Below are 4,888 nucleotides of genomic sequence, written 5' to 3'. Positions count from 1 at the left end.
TCCACGCTAGGGATATGTAACTCGACTTTCGATTAATCGACTTTTGGTACTCAAAGTTCTGAAAGTCGTAGTCGACTATGGACTGTGGTGAAAACCGATTAATCGATTATTTGTAATCGATTGTGCGACTCAATGGTGGATAACTAAACATAAAAATATCCTAAAAATATCTTTGTATTTTTTCGAGATCGGTTAAAATATGGATAAACCTCCCATATACATTTCCCTCTAATTTTATGTATATTGTACACTAGTGCCCTCTATTTTTCCATTAAGATGTTTCATCCGATTTTATTCTAAAACTTTTAACATCACATACTACATAAAATTACCTCAGCTAAGTTGAATGAAAATTGATTAAGATATACCATTTCAATCGCTTTAAAATTTAAACCAATTAAGTTGCCGATATTAACGTTTATTTTCTACAGATAACTCTACTAAATATTCAAAGGCCGGTTCATGGTAGAAAAAATACAGCAGATGCATCAAGGTTTGGGAACATTAATATGTCAAAATGTCATTTTTCTTTTCAAAAATAAGTTGTTTTCTTACACGACGCCATTCTAAAGGTGAGGGTACATAAGAAGCTTGGCATCGTGGCTAGGCATATTGATGCCAATTTATAAGGGGAAACGCCGGCAGGATTCGAGTGCCATGCCATGTCACAAAGTGTGTCATGCAAAGTCCTCAAGCTGCTTATGTACCCTAAAGGTGAGAATACATATGCCTCTCTAACTGGCTTAAATCATCGGCTGGCTTCTTCGTAGAGGAACAAAGGAGTCTTAGGTTGACTTAGTTCGATTTAGGCCCTACACTCCTTTGTTCTTTTCCAAAAAAGCCAGCCGATGACTTAAGCCAGTCAAAAAAAAACTTATGTTTCTTTGAAATATGAACTATCCATTCAAAGAAAAAATGAATAACTTAAATCGTTTATTTTATTTACGTACTGACATTTCTTGGCGCTGAGCTTAGACCTCAACGTCGAGATACTGTTAAAGAACGGCGTAAAATTTCTGCACGACACAATCATAGCGCTGGCGTCAGAACATTACAGGGTTACCTAAAATTCGACGTAGCGTACACTATTATTCAATTTCAACTGGTAAAATGTTGTGTACATCCGTATTACCCATATGCGTCAAGTCCATATCTCGGAATCTACCAAATAATAAATAATCTACCAAATAAAAAACACAAAAAATAATTTTTTTCAATTGTCTATATTGAAAATGTTTAATTTTTAAATTTTGAACGCCCGACGTTTTTTTGTAACTCTCATATGAATACATGTGTTTAAATTGTGTGGTGAAAAACGTCGACTGAGTACGAATTTTACGTAACGCAAATTTAATAAGGGCTGCACAGTCGGAATTTTTTTTAATGTCGTTTTAAAATTATAAATTAAAATTCTTGGAATTACAGCCCCTTTAAATTTCGACGGTCAGTACAAACACAGATTTCTTGGTAAAATGGCTTGCACGGCCGAAACTTATTGAAGAAGTTCCATTGTATTCCAATCCAAGCGCAAAATCTATCTCCATGAGTTGATTTTATGATCTACAGATGAAAAGACAAAGAAATATTGGATTTGATTAACATTGGAATTTTGTACGCTTGATGTATTTCGGTAATATTTGTATTTATATTGAAACTTTTTTTCTGTTCCAGAACTGCACGAATGTAAAACTTCTTACTACAATAACCGATTTTTCCTCTATGATAAACTAACTAACTAGTAAATTCTTGCAGGTTCTGGAACAGAGCCATAGTGTTTTTGCAATTAATGTGTATACATTTATTAGTAAGAGTTAACTAATTAAATAAGAATAAATAGGCGGTAAGTTATGTCAATAAATTTTAGTATATTTCAGGCTCTTTTACTTCCGTTTGGTTTGTGTGAAGATATAGCCTTGGCGTATTCATGTAATAATTTTGACATCTTGTCGTATTAAGCAAGCTTAATTCCAAAATATTTTCGGAAACTCAAAAATCAACTTGCTAAATTGAAATAGAATATACAGGGCCATGGTATAATTATTGCAGGTAACAGCAGGTCCCCGCTGATTTGACTCTATAGTAATACTAGTGTCAAACTCGATATGAAGTTTTGTGGTATAATTCCATTTCTTGATATACAATAGGTATACCTTTGATATAAACTTTCACTGCAGGGCTATGTGAACATATTTGTTTGCCTAATAATAGAAAAAATCGCTGTTGTACTTAACAAAACGCCAAAGGCGATGGTTCGGAAATTTTTTGCAGTTAAGGAACAGCGACACAACGTTAGATAATATATTCGTATATTTCATGTTTCCTAAAATTTCAAAAAATAGAATAGTTTATGTATGTATGCTGTTTGGTTTTAACTTGAAAGGGATGTTGCCCTTTCCACGATTTTCTAGTGATTGCTTGAAGTGTTGAGAGATTAGGACCAACAGGTAACAACTATACATCCAGGGGAATGACGTGAAAACATTAAAATTAAATATTTTAAGAACTATTCTTCTGCATTTTCGATTTAATAATCCAAATTCCAAACATTTATATGTTTTAAATTAAAATAATTTATTGAAAATTAATTATTTTGTTTACATTTTTGGACACATAACTCTGACTCTCGTATTACGTACAAAAACAAATTTGTATGTGGTTGTTGTTACGATTGTTGTACAACAAAGCTTCCTGTTATCTGTATTATTCTAACATGGGTACTGGGCGTAAGCGTTTAACATTCAGATTTTTTTTTCGAAAACTCAAAATTTAACTTGCCGAATTGAAAAATAATGTACATGGCATAAGGACTTTGCAATTAAAATTTTTAAACATTGACATCATGTCGTATTCAGCTAGCTGAATTCCAAAACTTTTTCGAAAACTCAAAAATCAACTTCCTGAATTGAAATAGAATGTACTGGGCATTAGCGTTTTACAATTAAAATTTTTAAATTTTGACATCATGTAGTATTCAGCTAGCTGAATTCCAAAATATTTCCGAAAACTCAAAAATCAACTTGCTGAATTGAAATAGAATGAACTGGGCATTCGGGTTTTACAATTAAACTTTTTAAATGTTGACATCTTGTTGAATACAGATAGCTGAATTCCAAAATTCAACTTGCTGAATTGAATTAGGGTTTTACAATTAAAATTTTTAAATTTTGACATCTTGTTGTTTTCAGCTAGCTGAATACCAAAATTTTGTCGAAAACTCAAAATTCAACTTGCTGAATTGAAATAGAATGTATTGAGCATTAGGGCTATGCAATTGCAATTTTTTAATGCCCTGATGTACAGGGCATTAGTCTTTTACAATTAAAATTTGAAAATATCAAAATATAAAAACAAAATACATATCTAGCATAAATTACTGAGAATTCTCAACTGGTTGAAGCTTCGCATATTTTAACGAAAAAAATACACATTGTAACATTATTATTAAACTTTAGAGCGAAAAAATGAGGATATTCTTTTTTGTTACCTCGCCCACAAGGGTAGAATATATAAAAGAATTATAACAAGCATATAATATGTAATCAGTCCCCGACTATACGCACAATTCGAAAGCCACAAACCGTGCAAATCGTAATGATCAACATTTAAAATACTCATAAATCTCATTGAATTCGAAGGATTTATTTGAATTGATTAACACTTTAGTCATCATTATAAGTTGTTCTATCATACACAGATTATGTTCAGTGATGGTCTTTTGTTGTTCTTCTCCCTTGCTATAAAATGGTCTAATTTGCAGAAATGCAAATGTTATATACTGCTGTACTACAGACACACATTTGTTCTAATCAAAAAAACTCTTTTTGACAATGAACTCTTAAGTGACCCCGTAGATGGTCAAAATGCATGTCATCAAAATCGTGTAGGTGTGCATAAAGCTTTCAGCGCAGACACTTCATGTATTCATTTTGCTTTCGATGTTGTGCTGTGCAGACAATATGGATAATAGACGATGCATTTTTGGCGATTTTGGCCTTGTGATTAAAATCACAATAATAAATAAAATAATCTGTATGAAAGAGTGATACAAAAAAAGAAATTAATTCACTCATGAGAATTTATTAGTTGAATTAAGAGTGTCATCGGCAAACGATATTAAACATTTTTTTAATAATGGATAATTCAACTTATTATTTTTCTTTAATAACCCGACTGTTATATTTTTCACATTTAACTGCCCAAAGCTCTGCCAAAGACCCGTGAACTTCCAACAACTCAACACATTTTTGTTTTCTCAGTATCCGACATCTTTATGCACCTATTCGCTTTAAAAAAAAAACGTCTGATTTGCTTTATGCATCGTATGTGTGACGCATACATACGATGCATAAAGCAATTGCTTTATTTTCGTTTTGGTGTTTAAAGTGGTTGATATCCAGATGACTTTTCAACCAATTTGAAGTTAGTTGTGGAATAATGCATTTATAACTAACGATTTTCTCAACTGGTTGAAAAATGCCCCGCTGGTAAGTTAGTTAGTAAATGCATTATTCTATAACTAACTTCAAATCGGTTGAAAAGTCATCTGAATATCAACCAGTTGTGATTACTTACCTTCTGATCTCCAGATGACTTTTCAACCAATTTGTAGTTAGTTGTGGAATAATGCATTTATAACTAACGATTTTTTAACTGGTTGAAAAAAGTCCCGCAGGGAAATCAGACGTTTTTTTCACTAACACCACAAAACTGCACGTCATGCATTTTGACCGCAGCATTTTTATGAACCTTTTTTGGCCTGTTTGTCTTTTCTTCACCTAATTATTTTAGATTTCATTTCTACATCCTCTCCTTTTCTATTAGTATACGTTTATTTATCTTATTATGTTTAACAAACCTTGAAAATGAGTGAAGGTCTCCTTCCTCTTCT

Source organism: Musca domestica, unplaced genomic scaffold (genome assembly GCF_030504385.1).
Source record: "Musca domestica strain aabys unplaced genomic scaffold, Musca_domestica.polishedcontigs.V.1.1 1, whole genome shotgun sequence".
In the NCBI taxonomy this organism is placed as follows: Eukaryota; Metazoa; Arthropoda; class Insecta; order Diptera; family Muscidae; genus Musca; species Musca domestica.
The sequence above is the reverse complement of the archived record's forward strand: the minus strand, read 5'-3'. Positions refer to the sequence as shown.